The sequence below is a fragment of the Tetrao urogallus genome (assembly GCF_951394365.1).
Source record: "Tetrao urogallus genome assembly, chromosome: 1".
Classification (NCBI taxonomy): Eukaryota; Metazoa; Chordata; class Aves; order Galliformes; family Phasianidae; genus Tetrao; species Tetrao urogallus.
The window spans coordinates 73337180-73355251 of NC_136813.1; positions in this window are offsets into that span (position 1 = coordinate 73337180).

Below are 18072 nucleotides of genomic sequence, written 5' to 3' on the forward strand. Positions count from 1 at the left end.
TTGCTTTTTTTCTGTCCTTCTCTTCCTATGTCCTTTGTCAGTGCAGAAGTAAGAAGACTTTACATGTTGGGAATGTATTAGGAGGGTGTGCATGGCCTCTACCAAACCTCTCTGCAAGATTTATAATCCAGAATGCCAAAATCAGATACCATAACTGGCTACTTTCAGTTTGCACTGAGTACATTACTGTTATACCACAGCTTCCTCTTCCCGGATTGAAATCCTAGCACTGCAGTCAGCAGAAATTACTGAGTGAATACAAACAGAACAGATGTATGCAGAAGCAAATATGTGAGTTTCCTCCATTGCATCAGAAAAGCAAGAAACCTCAAGACATCTTTTGGAAGGCTTTCAAGTGCTGCCTTCTAGACCCACAGCTGTCAAAGCAGGATGGATGATATGTGATGTCTTCCTAGCAAAGGAATGACCTTGACAAGAGTCAGTGGAGATCTAACAGCCAGAAAAGCCAAGTCTCATGAAAGTCACTCTGATATCTATAGAAAATCAAAGAACATGCGACAATACTTCTCCCTTTTAAATGAAGCAGGAACTCAGGCCATGTGTACCTGCTTATTTTTATTCTACTAACAGAAATCAAGATTTGTTTTTCCAAAGGTTCCATATGCTCCATATGCTTTGTATATATGTATTTATATCACGTGTGCTTCATTTTAATTGCACTTTTACAATGTTTTTTTTATGCTATAAAATACATGGCTTTTTGCAGGCTGGAACTTGATAGATCAAGTTGCTTCAGCAATATTTTTTCCTTTTTAAACATATTTTTCAACAGCAGAGGGTGAAATTTTATTCAAATATCATTTAGAAAAGTGTGGCATGACCGGCTGTGTGTTGCCACAGTAGCTTAAATAGGCTCAGGTCTTTTCTCACTCTTGTTGTACTGTGAAGTTTTGCACCTGGATGGCAAGCAGGATATTTTGAGTAGAGCATTATACAGACAGCCTGAATACAAGCTCTTTCCTCCACATCCTTGTGCATTTTCTCCTTGACTTTATGTATTCAAGATTGTTTATTGAGCAGACGAGTTTATAAAAGCATAATGATCCCATCTAAGCCTGGCACAGGATGGGAAAATTACAGTAGAAGCCGTTATGCTGATATCTGGAAATTATTAGGCTTCAGTGTACTAGTGGTTTTTTATCACTTGGAAATTCAGGAACATAAAGTTTATTTTCTTTAGGAATTACTTGTCCTTTAGGAGTTATTGTCAGCTCTTTGCTGCCACCAGGAAATGTTGAATCTTCGCTAGACAGGCTTTTTCTTTTGAGCTAGAGTTCACAAGATCTTGCTCCTACTAAGGAGCATCCATCTACATACTCTTGTTCTAAAAAATTTTAAAGCTTTTCAATGAGTTTTTCTCCTCTTTATACACTGTAATAATAGAAGTTCTGACTCATAGCACATTTTGATGAAATTAATGACTGTAATATATTTTTGTGTGTGGCTTCTGTCTACAGACCCATTACCACGCTCTGGATGAGGTAGTTGCTGATTATAGAATCATAGAAGCGTTAAGGTTGGAAAACACCAGTAAGATCATCAAGTCCAACCATACACATACCACCACTATAGTCATCAGTTTCCTCCTGAAGTGGGGATTTGCAGGGAAATTGAATGCATTCAATATTTGAAATGAACACAGAACCCCTGTCAGTCAGAGGGCTAGTTTTTTTAATGTTAGAGTAGTGCAGCAGTTCCTTGTCAGGTTTGTATCCAGTGTCAGACTGAGATACAGGTCCAGCTGGTTGGAGAGGGCATTTCATTGCATTCCCCATGGCTATTGGGAAGCAATATGAGACAAGGAAGGAGTTACAAGAAATGTGCAAGGTCACCTGGGATTAAACAAGTTTAATTGGATAATATTTTAACCACTGATGAAAACGAAACACAATATAGCATATAGGGCAGCTGAAGCTGCAGAAAGTTGATGGAGACGGCCAGAGTGTGCCTTCACTACTCACTGTGTGGGAGCGAGATGGACACCTCACAGAACAGCCATCAATGAATCGGTTCCCTGTAGGTCTGGATGCTGTATTCACCATGGATTCCCAGCTACCTTGTCTGCATTTAACACCCGATCGTTATTATTTTTAATAGTGAAAAGGAAATAGGGGTGTTAAATGTCTCCCAATTTAGCTGTCATAACAGAATTGTGAGACTTCAAAGAAGCCCTTAAAAGCACTGCTGAAGCCAGCAGCTGGTTGATAGGGAAAGAATGGAAAATACAAAAGGTGTGTATGTGGGGAAGCACTAATGAATGGCAACTACCAAATGCAGTGGGGACAAAGCGAGTCCCTTCCTTGCTGATATTCATAATGTTGGTTGAATTTGCAGTTGGTAAGTTGATGAGCAAATGTTTAATTTTTATTCGCGCATCTTTGTCACTGGCACACAAATTAAATTTATAAAAAAGACAAGGAAAATGTCTATTGGGTAAGAAGAGTATATTGAGCAAACTTTAAAATAAAGGCATAGTTGTGCTGCATAATTGACCTTATCTGTAATGAAGCTTTTAATGATCTTTCAGTATTTGTATCAGCTGATTGCCAGCTTGTGACTTGTATTTACACAATTGATTTAATCTCCTATTGTATTGCCTTTTTTTAGTGTCTATAACTTGCTCAGGAAGAAGCAATAGATACCAGGAGCTATTAACAAGCTAGTAGCTAAAGGAGTTAAAATGATCTTGAAACAGTGCCTCAAAAATAAGAAAAGTGATTTAAATCTTGTTATACATTTTTACAATTTCTTAATGACTTTGAGTGAAATTCTGGAGAATACCATGTTCTTATGCATACAACTTGTACTTCAGACATCTCAAAGCCTTTCCAAAGTACTGATTTTGAAGTAAGCTATCAGGTAATAAATAACAAAATCAGAGATCAACAGTATGAAAGAAGGTATGAAAAAAGGACATCAACAGGACAAAGGGGGCTCTAGGATAAACTTACTGTCACATGGACTTTGTACAATAATCTCTGGTCATGAAAGGTAGGGCAAAAATGCAGGCACTCTATAAACTGCATGTGTGGAAATCTGGTAAAATGTCAAAACTGCTTATGAATGAATAATTATGTGCAGCGTTAGAGAAGGATTTGGAAACAAATGATTTACAAGGCTCACATTTGCACTGTCATTGCTAGACCAAATACCATTATAAGTCGGGGCAACACTGCTCATAAATAGTTAAGATAGTTCAACACATGATTTAAAAATATAGCGGTGGAAAAAAATAAGAAAAAAATCTTTGGTTATGGGCTAAAATCCTTCCTGTAAAACAAAGAATAGATAACAGAAAGGCTTCATCTTGTGTTCTTGTCTTAATTTTAATTGATTTGTGTTGGATATGATAGATTTCAGTTTCAGAAGACAAGGAACTCACTGGGCACTTTTAAGATGACATTAGGTCAAGAAAGAAGAAGGCAGTGTCATCAAGAGATCAGACCAAAGGGCTGCACGTAGGAGTCTCTGAATCTATTAATTTGTGTCCTTGTGAGACCTGCTGAGGTTATTTCCTCTCTGTGTTCCAGCTCCCACCTTTCACAGATCACTTTAGTCACAAGATTTTTTGGTACTTTTTGAAAAGTGCAAAACTTGAATCGGTTGAAACCAGAGCAGATAAGAACTGCTGTCTTTTAGCTGTGAGGATGGTATAGTCAGACCTTCTCATGATGAGAAAGTGCAAGCATTCTGTCAAGATAGTCCAAAGAAGGATCATTCCAGTTTGCTGAGATTTGCAAAAGAAAGCCTCAAATTCACGGGGTACCAGAAACAGTAAATTGCCCTGTCATACTAGAAGAATCTTTCTCTAGTTCTAGTCCAAAAACAGATGGCAAATATCTCCAAAGGCCTCGCCAGCATTTTTATCCTTTAGGCACTGAGGTAGAATTTTCATCTGACTTCTACAGGAAGAAGGACTGGGTTCTAGACTCTACCAACTGCTCAGGTACTTTACAATCATTGTTGATTTTCAGATTTGTAAGCCTGACATAGGATAGTAAATTCAAGCTAAACTCCATTTTCACTGTATAACTGAAGGTGATTCTCCCAAACTGTTCTGATAGTTCCAGTCTCGTTCATTCTCCCTTTGGTATGAAGGTGTGAGGAACAGGTGAATACAATAATCGTGCAAGATACTATTGTGATATTCTAAAATCTTTGGGATTAAAATAACTTCAAAACTACAACATGTAGGAACATTGAAAACTATGAACTACAGCGACAGTGCTCAATCACTCGATATGATCTACCTCTGACCACCTACTCCACAGATACCCTGGCTCCAGGTTCCCTTTCACTGTGTAGAATACCAGCCAACCATTGCCTTTTATGGTTTACCCGGATATCTCATTTGTTTGGTGTCTTCTATAATACTTATAATAATTCATCAAAGGTAGACTTACAATCTGGAAACAGAGGCAAATACTCAGCATCACCTCTTTTATTCCAGATAATCATAGAAATGCAAGTGTCAAAGTTTAAACAAAAAATGCCATCATCTTTCTCTGTATTTTTTACACTTTGTGACTTCTTCTTTGAAGATATTTGCTGTCCTACATGAATCACTGTTCACTGATGGCACAAATCAGTAATCAGTGATAAATCAGTAATAAATCTCTGACAGTATTGCAAACCAAATAACTGTATTTGTTATTATCAGAGGATATTAATTTTTATAATATATAGAAATGACAAAGGAGCAGGCTAATCTGTGCTGCTGTGGCGTGATCTAGCTCACAAGCCATAAACAGTATTACAATTGAAAGTGAAAACCTTCTGGAGCAGAAACAATGCATGAGGCACAGAACAAAAATTGCAACCTGTGCTCATTACAGCCGTGCAATCTCTTCAGAGTAGAGAATGCGTTTCCTGATGAAAGTTGTTTCATAATGGAATTTTTTACAAAGTAAAATTTTGTAATGCAGGTGGTGAGGTGCTTGCACAAGTCTTGAACAAAGTAATTAGTTTTTTTAATCACAAAGGCTGGGAGGCATGCTGGCTGTTGTGGAGAGTATCATTCCCTCTCCTTGACAACTGAACATAAATAAATTGATATAATATCATTGTTTTATTACATAACTAGTAATAACAGCACTAAATAACCCATGGTAATATAAACAAAAATGTTACTACATCCCACCTTTCAGCTGTCACGCAGTTTTAACTCTTATCTGTGAAAATCTGTTCATCGCCTGAAGGGAAAACAGCATTTGACACAAGCAATAAAACCTGCATTTCACAATAATATCCACTTGAGATGCCTGACCTTAAAACTGTCAATAACTGTCCTCAGGTATAATATCAAGATTAGTTAAATTTGCCATCTCAACTTCTTTCTTCCCACCTAAGAAGTCTTTCTTTGTCTTAGATGGGAGTGCGCAGCTGACAGACATCCTTGACATTGACTGTCGAGTTGATTTATATTAAAGGGATCTGAGAGAGGGTTTTCTAGGCAGTTCCCTGAGGGATATGTCACTGACTTTTGTAACAACAACTGCTATCATTTTTAGAAGCTGTTTTCACCCGGCCTACAGCAGAGATGGTAAATAGCAATGGCTGCATGCTATAATGCCAATGTGTTGAGTGCTGGTCTTTGTCACCATAAAACTGTGCCTGCAAAAATCTTTAATGACATCATAGAATCGTAGAATGGCCTTTGTTGAAAAGAACCTCAAAGATCATCTAGTTTCAACTCCCCTGCCGTGGGCAGGGTCGCCAACCACTAAACCAGGCTGTCCAGAGCCTCATCAGTGAAAACACCTTCAAGTAACTTTGCCCATTGTTGAGGACAAAGAAAAGGAGACAGAGAAGAACAAACTTCTTTGGGTTAGATTAGAAAATTTGGGTTAGATTAATTCACTTGTCAATGACTCATGTGTAATACCAAAGAACTTACATGAATTTCATTTATAATGTCAAATATTGGGAATATGAGCATGCACTGCTCATCACATCACTGTGCGTCTAAGTACTAAGCATAATTAACTGTTTAAATATTGACCTCTTAAAAAAAAATCCAGCAAGTCATTACGTGAACTTAATTTGAGGATAGAAAGATAAATATTTCACCTATTCCTCTCTCCTTAATATTCCTGAAAGGTAGATTTGGTGTTAAACAAACACCAAAAAGTATTACAAGTCTTTTGATCCTGAGGGATCAGACAGATCATAGTTCACTTGTAACACGTAGCACATATTCTGTGTCTCATCAAAGTGATACCCGATACTTAAAATCAAGCACAAGAAAATTTTCTTAATATTGACTATTTGCATCAACAACATGAAGGTACGAAATCATTGCAAGAAAGGGAGACAGTACACGAGAGAATGAGCTGTTGTATATGATAAAATGGCAGTCCTGATACAACAGGAAACTCAGCCAGTAACAAAATTACTGCAAGTGGTAAAGATATATTAAAGATTTTGGAAAAGATTTTTGGAAATTTTTTAAAGTATCTATGCAGCTGCGTTGTAATTGCTTTTAAGAAAATGGGTCTAAAAAGACTTCCTGTTACGCTTAAACCATCAAAACTTTAATTACAGTATTGCTTTTTTTTTTTTTTTTTCCATGTATGTTATAACAATGCTTCAATTTCCATTATGAGGTGTGCAGTTATACTGTATATAAATATATATATATATATATAGTAATTTGTTAGTGTATTTTATAAGTGATGCTTTGTTTCTGGTTGTATTGTGAGGTGCAATGCACATACAGTACAACACAACGCAGACAGACAGTTTAAAGTGTTCTTACAGGATTGACACACTGTGACCTGATCCACAGAAGATGTAGCAGCACTGCAAGAGACCCTGTTCTGCCTGGCTCCCTTTCCCATGCCTCAGCAGGGAATTGCAGCTGGCCAGGGGTGGCTGGAGCTCTGAAGTTGTTGTGAGGCACACAGGTTCTCAGGTGGACCTGGGAACCAGAAAGGGACTGCTCAAGGTCTGTGTTTCAGCAACTGGATTGCATCATTTGCATCAGGACATGGATTTCAAGCACTGCTAATTATTGTAGAGGATTTAGACAAGTAGCTGAAGATGTATGTAAGAAGCTACAGGCCACCTGGCACACTGCATCTCCATCTCCATTTAAATTTGTGAGTATGGAAGAGGAGAAATGGTCTTATAAAAATACAAAGAAAGCAAACACAATAAGGGTCTTTTAAAACTGGAATACCATGCTCATCCTTGCATAACGTGAGTTCTCTGTGTCATTCTGTAATAACTAGGAACAATAAGATAATGTGGTAATTAAGTGGAAACAACTGGACCATGCTCCCCTGTTCTTGTCTTGCAAGGCTTTATTCATTTAAAGGCTTCATTCATTTACAAGCTTCTGCATTCTCTAATATTCTCTATATCAGAAAATATTTCAGTATTGTTAGACCCGTCAGTGGGAGAAGCAGCATAGCTATGGCAGCAATAAATAATTGTTATCAACCAAGAGAAGCTTTTTCACCATCCTGAGCAGACCATGGTGTCCCTGGAGGAGTCCCTGGAGGGACACAAGGGAGTACCACTGAGATCTCACATCTGACTGTGCATATTACCATGTACAGGAATCTTCATTTTCCTCTCTCTTCTTTCTGTTTCTTCATCTGTTTTGGAGAGATGGCAGTGAGCTGAGTTGGGCAATGCCTGCTCGTGCACAGAAAATGTGCTCATTTCTGAATGTGTGTCAACTATAAAATGACTAAGAACTCCAGTCAGCTCTCTTAGTCATGGAAAAGGTCATTTAAATATTTTATCTTCTTAATTGGACCACATTGAGTAGAGTCCTCAATTTTAACTTCATCTGTGAAGTTTTGGGGTATTTCATCTGAATCATTCCAATGCAGTATTTGGCCTCTGTATGGTGAGAATGGTGCATTAATGTGGAAAATGTTTAAACCAGAGTACAGAGCGTTTGTGACTTGATGACTAAATGACAGTAGTTAATATGGTAATAAGCTGCCTTCTGGTAATTCTTTGCAATGAGTAGCAAAAACAACCTTATTTTATCTTCTTTAGTCTAACAGTTGCATTAGTCACAATTAATTACATGGTTTCTCCCGTGTCAGGCTTATATTAATTGTATAATGATTTATTTGGCTTCCCACCATACAGTAGCTGAGGAGGTGTGCAACAGCTTAAAACCACCAGCAGAAAAAGGCACTGAAATTTGGCTGAGAATTTCTTTTGTCTTACACAGCAGAGAGATTTTTACCTTTGTGAGGGCTTGGCTTCTGCCAACAAGCAACTCTCTTGTCATTGTAATGCATCAGCATGTGGAGTCCACTATGGAGTGAACGCACACACTGCACCATGGCAGGGTAAGAAGGAGTCTTGTCCAGAGAGATTTCCTCTATCTCTCTTTTCAGCAAGCAGGATTGTCTCCAATGTTAAATGCAAAGAACAAAATACAGCTTTTGTTTTGGAGTCAGAATATTAGATAACAAGAAGAAAGTGGAAAGCATCTTTGGGAAAGGAAAGACATCCACCTGCAACCCTTCTGCATATGGATAGGAGTGTGAATTGATATCTGTCTTGTATTTTGTTTGCAGCCTGCAATGAGAGTTGCCGTTTGAAAGATGCAGTACACTGCAAAGGAGTCTCCTTTTGGTATCATGCATAGTATTTTGGTACTTAAAGGTACAGTGTATTCTACCTGTTGCCATTCACCACATCCCCAGTCCAGAGGGGACTCGTGCCTTCAAAAGTTGTATTTCAGCCCAAAGTGAGAGCACGTAAACAGCTTTTCCTTGAATATCCTCCACATTAGCTGTGCAGCAGTCCCAAATGAATAGATAAGATGAAAATCTTTTACTAAATAATATGTGTACTGATTTTTCATATTCATGAAATATTCATCAATAAAGTACCCTGTGCAGGGCATTTTTCCTTCTGCAGCTGTTGGAAGCAACTTCCACGTGGCTCATTGAGCTATTTTGCCAATTTTAGCCTCCTTTGCTCTCCCTTCCCATGGAGTTAGAGGGACCAACTCTTCAGTACAAGGTATGTTTGGAGCCCTGTTCCTTTTCCCACATGTCCTTAGGCCAGGTTAAAAGTGATTCAACTTCTTACTCACCTGGGAAACGAGCATCTAGTCTAGATAACTGAAGAAGCACAAACCCATTGCAGCTTCATTTAAATCCTTGAACTTATTCCCCATCAACTGAGAGTCACAGGGCTTTCTAAGCTATTAGATAATAGGATACTTACAGCAGGATCTCCAAATCCATTCCTGATTTTGTCCTAGGGGACAGACTATAGATTGATCTCTGTAGTGTACGTGGAGTATTGGGGAAGGAATATGGAAATGAAAGTTTTGGTGTTGGTTATACATGCAGAGTAATGCAGAAAAATAAAGGTTTTCAAAGTGATGTAATGAAAAGAAGCCAGCAGACCTTTAGTGGGTTCAAGATTCAGCTGTTACTGAAAGGGGATACAGAAAAAAATTTCATGTACTCTTTAGAAAGGATGCTTGTTTTAGGGAACCCAGTCCAGGCTTTGCACCAATCCTCATCTGAAATCTTCTCATCTTTAAAGTGATTTTGCATTATTTTTTCTCTTTTCATCATCTCCACTTCATGAATATGAGTTAACTCACAGACCATGTTATCAGCTGCAGTCATCTAATGTTGGTTGGATTACTGCATCTGAGTAGAATGTGTAGCAAGGTTTGAAAGCTTCTCTTTCAAAGCTTCCCTCACCTTTCTATCATGGAAGGAAGGTTGCTGTTTCTATAGTAATGTGACCAGCCCTCTTCCAGTTTTTGCACCCTGGAGATGCACACTGGCAATATCTCACATTTTGGATATGAGCACAGCACAAAACTGAGCTCAAACATCCGTGTGTCAGTGTGCCAATGGGATTCATAAGGTACCTTTTTCTCCCCATCTAGCCCCTCACTACATTACCCTGGGCTAATGCCATGTTTTGGGATTTCTGTGTGGTATGTCATGTTTGTATCCATATGGCTACTGAGTCATCCCTCACAGGCTGGTCTCTGTGTCTGACCTAACTTTTTTTTTTTTTTCCTAAAGTGGAAGGAAAGTATTGGAAACATTTCCAAGAGTTTTATCACAAAAAGGCACTGGAGCTTAAATGGGGGCCAGGAGTTCTCCTGACTTCTAATTCATATAGAAGATAGAAGGCTCTGAGGCTATTTCTGAGGTTGTTTTTATTACTGATCTGGACATCCTGGTTCTTTCTTTGTCTGCATTCAGAGCTTGGCCACAATCTGTTTTTGGCTGTCTATTCCATATGATGAAGGAAAGAAAGGAGGAACAAAGATTCTATGTGAAAATCTAGATTTGTTATGAAATCCTGATGTGTCCAGCACAGCATACATGGATCTATAGTATGAATGTGATGGATTTATGTTTAGAGTTGTGATTAGTGTTGAGCTTAACAGTACAAAACAATCAATGTGTTTAGGAAGTCAGAGCATGGTGCTAGAGGAGAAGGATGGATACCTTATCAGACAGGGATCTGTGGGGATCTTGTGACTGAACTATGATTGGGGAGAAGGGCTAAGCTTAGGGTAGGAAGGTATAAGAGCTAGAGTGATTTATTTACAAGAGGGGAGGGAATAAGCTGTAAGAGAAGAGGAATTTGAAGACTAAATTTTATTGCTTTAATAGTCCTTACTGGCATTTCCTCTGGACAGTGGTTAATGTCAGGGATAGGGTTAGCATTCCAGACCTTATCAGGGCACTATGTGACACATTGCTATGAAAGGTGAGTACAGTATCTTGAGCCTAAGACCCAAATAAAAACCTAACTGCAAAACTGTGGGTTTCAGTCAGTATTAGGCTATCAAAATAATGTTAATTCTTACTACCTCTAGCTTTTAATCTTAATTTAGGGGACTAGATTGTGCTACAAAAACACTGTGATGACCAGCTTTATCTTAAAACAGTGCTTCTGAATGATAAGAAACTAACCAATTAACTGGGCTCATCAACTTTGAACAATCAGAATTACTCTTCTACATATGCTTTCTCAAAATATGTCCTCCACAATAGCCTTCAGCTTTAGGCTAAAGGCACAAATATACCTAAGTACCATATTAAATAACTGCTCACCCAGTTTCTAGCCTTGCAACATTGCTGTTCCGTTTTACCTAACAAACTAACCCTCCTCCTCTTGTTATATTGCCAGAATTTATGGAGAGCCACCAGGGAAATTGTTCTTTGAATGCTTTTATCTGGAATACTGACCAAAATCTCACAAAAATCAAGACATACTTCCCATACCTTCTGGCAGCAGCACTTGTTTCAAATGATCTCATAAAAAAGAAGTGATAGAATCTCAATGGGATGAAATGAGAAATGCACCCATAAATCACTGAAGGCTTATTGCCTATCTCTGAAACACTATCGAAAAAATAAGCCACCACCATAGCTCAACCAACCTTCAGAATTCAGCCATAAAAGAAAAACAAAAAAATAAAAAGGTCTCTCAGACTAAGATGTTTTCAAAAGCTTCAATACTTTAAGGGTTATGGTAAATCTGTGAATACCCTGAGTAAAAGATCTACTGAGATTTCAGACTGCAGTGTGAGATAAGTTAATGGGTGGAAAGGATTGCATACTTCAGTTAGCAGCGTTCTGGAATTAGAGAGACAGGAGGTGTTATTTGGGATTATAGCCCTCATGCGGTCTGAGGGATACAGCACACACTAAAACATATTGCTTTTTAAACTCAGTTGTCACGACTCCTAACTCCTATGAATAAGGGTTCCCTACCAACAATAACACTGAATTTAACCTTTTTTTTTTTTTTCCTGAATTCTAAAATTAATATTAAAACTATAGTTCAGTGACTCCTACAGATGCAAAATTATTCCTACACTTGTTGGTCCTACTGGAATTAGTCCTCATTTTATCCCAGTAGCCCTCACATCCCAATTCAGTAGCCTCATTCAGACTCTAGATGCTGATTCATCTCACTGTCATCAATATACAACCAGTTTTGCCCCATACTTCTTGCTGCATTGTGGGTAGAAATTTTACTCTTCAGCCCTTTCTGCTAACCCTGAGCCTATCTGTATTTTTGACTATGCTCCTCTCAGCTTGTTTGTAGTATGGACAAAGACAACAAAAATCTCCCCAATGATTGCAAGCCTTTTTGCTGTACCTAGCCCTGCAGGGTCAGGTGAGTTTCCTTTTCAGAAAATTTGGTCCCACAGTAGAATTCCGGGCTAACATCATAAAAGTGTGATCATTAGTAACCAGAAAATTAACCATAAATCTCAATTTCTGAGTTTGCTTTCCGTAGGCATGCGAAACGTCAGATGCAGCAATAAAACTCATTAATAAAATCTTTTTAGCCTAAACATCTTTACCCAATATTAGCTCTTTTGATAGAGTGAAAGTCAAAACACATGTCATTCTCCATTTTAATGGCACCTTTTACTAGTACAGAAGGCAATCCAGGATCTTCACATTCTGCTTTCCCACACCTAAGCCCTGCTTTCACTCATGCCTTAGCAACATTGTGCAGAATCTTTGGTCTGCCTGGTCTTTGCCCCTTGTTGATCCCAGCCCTCTCTCTAGCCATGTGAGACTGGGAGCTTTTGACAACTCACAAGACTACAGCAGCCTCTCTTCTGATGAATCTTCACCCTAACTTATCCTTATAACACTGTACTCTGGTGACTACCATCAGTGTTGAATAGATTCAATTTTTCCTTCCATTGTCTGCTGTTCTAGGTAACAATAGTAAATCTTGCTCCTCAACTCTTGCTTTCCCAAAACTATTCTCCTCTTCCCCCACCCTACAGTGACTTCTTTTGATATGGATTCACCTTGAAAGATCCTCACTGCACTCCGCCAGTTCTCCTGGGGTCAAGTTATAAATTGCATTCTTCAATTTCTGCTGTCGCAAACCTTTGCTTTTAAAACCAAATCTAACCTTCCTTCTTACATCACAGTCCAGTAATTCTTGTAAAAATGAAAGTAAGATTATATAATAAAATTTTATCACAACCAGACATTCTCTTGGACAATGTAGAGTGCAGAAATAACCCTTCATCTAATGCCCTTACCATTAAAAATTCTCCCTTTAGTCTCAACTTTAAATATAGAGATATGAGCCTGACCTTTCATTAAACTAACCTAACAGAAACCTTCTTGCCAACATCATCTGTCACTAGAAGACCCAGTGACTGTTTTAGCTCCTCAAGCTTATTATCACTACATGTGCTACTAAAAGCATTCTCTGACCTTGACTCCTATTAACACCACTTCATATTCTTGCACCAGACCTCATCCTAGCTTTGCTAACTTTGCATTAGCTGTGCTAATCCAGAAGCAAGCCTAACTTGTAAGCTTCTGTAGCCCAGAGATGAATGCAGTTCTGAACAAAAATCTATCTTCAGCATTAGAGACCACTGACACCCAGATCCAAAAATCTGAGTCATTCAATCACATTGGACCAGCCTGCTGTTCAACCTTTCTTCAGACTTCTGCTGCCCAGAAACTTATGTTGAAGTAACCCCAGTTCCAGTTTTATACATCTTGGAACAAACCAAATGTCATCTGTAATTGCCAGTATTTGTCTTCACCCTAACCCCATAGACCTTGTATAATCTTTTATAAAATCTTCTGGCCCTGTCACCACTAACTCTAAACTAATCTGAATCCTAATTCAAACACTATCTGATTCCAGCATTACTCCTATAACATGCATGACTTCACCAGATACCTAAACATGTCATTTAATGTTCCTGGAAAAAAATCTCTTTCAAACATACTAAGCTTCTGTTGACTGCTCAATAAACATATGTCATCATTTCATGGTAGCTCGCACCCTAATTCTGACAGCCATCACTGTGTTACTTCCAATCACTTCATGAGCTTGAACTAAACATTAACACTGCCAGAAGCAGTTCTCCCAAGAGGTCTGCAAGCCATACAGGGTTCAGCATCAAGACTAGATTTTAGTCTTCCACTGTCTGCCTTCACTATCTGATGCCCAGCCTTCACTTTGAGCATAACACTGGTAAAGAATTAGATTCAGTCACAGGCTGGAAACCATTCACCATTTCCAAATTATGTCTTTTAAGCACTAACAACATCCTGAACTCTTCTGTCTGTGATGTCTGAACCCAAAGCTAGTATTAATAACACATGACTTTGCAAGAAAATGTCCTTTCTAAAAGCAAATTCAGGTATTTTCAGTTCTTAATGTGATAGCAGCAACGAGTAATACAATATCAAGGATTTCAGATATAACCTTATGGAAGTGATCCAGACAACTACTATCAGTTAGGAAAAATGGTATCTTCCTACAGTGATGCCAAAGCCCTTCTTGTCAAGGCATGTATGTATGCTTGGGTCATCACTCGTGACAATCCAGTCCCCAGCATCCAGAGCTGGTGAAAGGAGAATAAGTGACTAGCTGCAAAATCTGTGTTAGCAATGATCTTTTGTGTATATCCTTATGAATGCATGACTTGTCCAGGCAGGAAATGTTATGATCAAAGTTGTGCTTAACCAAAGCAAACTTAGATCCCATGCCCAAGATATCATCCTCTAGGCTTTGGGATGATGCAACAGCAGGCACTCTTCACAGACAGCCATCAGGCAGAAAGGGCTACAAGGACACTGAGGCCAGAATGACAGAATGGTTTTGTGTGTGTGTGTGTGTATGCTTATGACAGAAATGGTAGTTAAAGGAATGCATTTGGAGCCCTTTAGAAAGCTGCCTGAGGCCCAGATGCCTAAATTCTCCCTACAGCTCACTGTAGGGGGAAATTACATTCTGAGCCTCAAGTGATGTCTCTTAACCACACAGAATAAACAGTTTTATCTCCTTTTTATCAGTGTTGCGATATCTTCTCCCAACAGTCCTGAGGTACCTTTGCCATAGCTGACACCTGCATTTTCACCTTTTCTTGTTGCCATACACCAAGTGTCAACGTGCATCATCCCCATCCTGAGGAGGATATGTATGTGAACTATCATCAGGCTCAAATAATTTCTGTGTCATGGCTTTGATATTTCACCTATCAGACAATGCTCCTTAATGAAGGCTGTTCATTCTTGCCAAATGGGCCACTGAGTCAGACAACAGCCTCTTCTACAGATGTTCAAGGCCAGTGATCATCTGGGAGAAGGGGGATTTTTAATATCTGAGAATAAATAAAGCAGCTGAGCTCAGCTCTTGCTGATGCCTGTGGCAGCCAGCAATGACCCTGGAGTCTGGATTGAAACAAGTGCTATTACCTTTTTTGAAAAAAAAAAAAAGAAAAAATAAAAGACATTCAATCAGTTTTAGAAAACTCTGAAACTCATGAAAACAAAATAGTGCTGTGGAAAAAAGGGATTTTGGTCTTGATGACAGCAGGTAGCTACTATTGAATGATGGAGATATTTGCTGGGGCGAAGTGGGTTATTTTTATCATAACTCTCTTTCCATTAGTACATTCCCTGCTGGCTTGGAGGATTATATCTATTTTGGCTTGGAGGATTATACCAATTTGTTTTGCTACAAAATCAATAAAAATAAAAGCTAAAATGACAATTAAATCCAAGAAATCCCAGCTGGAAAGCAAGCAAAATTCCTCTTCTCTAATTAAAGTCTGTGCAAACCACAGCTTTACCAAGGCACTAGGGAGGAAGGGAATAAAAGGAGCCTGTTCCCACTAACACATTTACTGTAACTGCCTTTTGGGCCAGCCAAATTACTGCAGAACATTAACCTAGCACTACAACAAGCAGCAAGGCCTGCCAGTTCTCCTTCCTCATTTTGGAAAGGAGAACAGAAAAGCAAAGCTGAGTATGTAGGGGGCATGCGTACACCATCTCTTTCTGTCAAGAGTGAAAACCTTGTTGTGTGCCTGAAATGCTTGTTGAGGTTAGCAGGATGTGACTTCAATGGGCTTTGGATGATGTCTATAACATGATTAGTATATGCCAATCAATGTCTCCCTCTTTAGTCTTTGCAGCAGCACCTGACTGCTAGAACTGCAATTTTGAGGCCAACATACATAAAAGTGGACATCTGAATAGGATAAAAGACAATGGCTTTCAATGTACACAGTGTGTTAGACTTCTGCTGTCATCTTCTCAGGCTGTTTCCCCTGCAGCCACAGAGGAAAAAAATGCTAGTACTCTTAAAAGAACAAGCAAATAAAGAAAACTTTGAGCCACAACAAAACAAAACCAAAACCACAACAAGAACAAAACAAAAAGGAATCTCATAGCATAAGATACTAAAATACAGACAGATACAGTTGTGAAATAGGGAGAGGACAAGAAATGTGATGTGTGAAAAAAAGACGAATGAAACATATAGACTGAAATTTCAGCTACTGCAAGTTAAACCTGAAAGCAGAAGATGTAAGGAGGATATAGGACACATATTCTTATGGAAATAATTGTAATACTGAATCTATGAGCAAAACACACCACAGGCCATTCTCCCTTGTCAGTTATCTTTTACTTGATACTGATGCATGAGTGACCAATGTAAGACTGTTTTGCCTTACTTTAAACCCAAATGTAATTCTTGTTTCAGCATCATGGCATGCCTTGACCGTTGGCTATCACCAGTCTTACATAATAAGAGGACACAGTTATTAGTCTTGAGCACAGTACTAAAGCCAATGTTCACTTTTAATGGACAGGGAAAAAGAGATGCAGTTTCCATACAGTTGATGAACTTTATATAAAATAATAAGTACCAGACTGGGGCTGTAAGTAATGAGTTGAATGTAGAAGGCCTGTTTGTGATGCTGACATCCTTTGAATAGTCAAAGTATTTTACCACTGAAATTAATGGCCCGAATCGTCCAAAAGTTAGCCCCACAGATTACAAAAATTTTCACCTCAGTTACTAAGGGATTTTGCACCAGTCATTTTGCATGGAAATGTTCTAGCTAGAGAGCAAACAACTCCTTCCTACTGGAAACTTTAGATCTTGATATCCTCTAGAAACCAGGATTTGGGCCTCTTTCTGCAAACATGAGCTACTAAGGCATGTGTGCTGACACCACAGAGCTGATAGCTTGGGCCTGAAGACAATGGAGCTGAAGAGAAGACCATTCTGAGGGGCTGCAGCCTTGTCTCCTTGCCACGTCCTCGCCAGTGGACATGCAGATCCATTGGTTAGTGCAGTCTCAGCAGACATGAGATAGACTCCAAAACTGGCACCTGGGCAAAGCTGTCTCTCAGAACAACATTATTCCAGCTGACAGAGTTACTCTTCTGGCAACATAATTAGATGTATACCAGGAGGGTTGCCAACGCGGCTGTCATGATGAGGAGAAGGAAGATGGTTCTTTTTCACTGTTTTCATTGATATTGAGCTGTTGGCAAATTTCACAGTGATGGCCGCATTTAGGACAGCAAGATTGTATTTTGCTTGAGAGAGCCACAAAAATTAATGACTCAGGCATAATATTGGAATTGATACTGATTAGCAAGTTGAGACAAAAATTGCAATGAACCTTGTGCACTCCAACAGAGCACATTTTCTGGTCGTCCTTCTCTAATAATGTCCTGGCAGAAACCATGTCTCTCTAATCCAGTATTCTGCTCTATGCATAACTCCAGTAGTTAACCTTGAAGGTCTGAAGAACGTGGCTTTAAATTTGATATTGTGTTCATTTCTATCCTTTGCTGTCAAAAAATATTAAATCTTTCCTCAGCCACTTGCTTTGCATGGTGAAAGACAGATGGTTGTGCTGGATCACTCCACAGCAGAACAGATGTTGTAATCGAGGACCCAAGAATTCTGCCAAATTAATTAGACTCTTCCACTGATCTGGATAAAAAGAGCAGTGCATGGGCATTCTAAAGGGGTTGCCATTCTAATTTATACCACCCTGTCAGGTCACCTCTTGTGAAATATGAGTGTAATCAGGTGTTCTTCTACAGCATTTTATCAAATGACATTCAAACACGGTGGAAAGGAGGTAAGGAGACAGCAGCTTTTAATACAGCATCCCCAAATCTGTACAGAAATACAATCTTGAACTATTAAGGTAAAAAGATCTATGAAATACATTCAGTCATATCCTTTTTTTTTTTTTTTTTTAAATCATGAAGTTTTTAT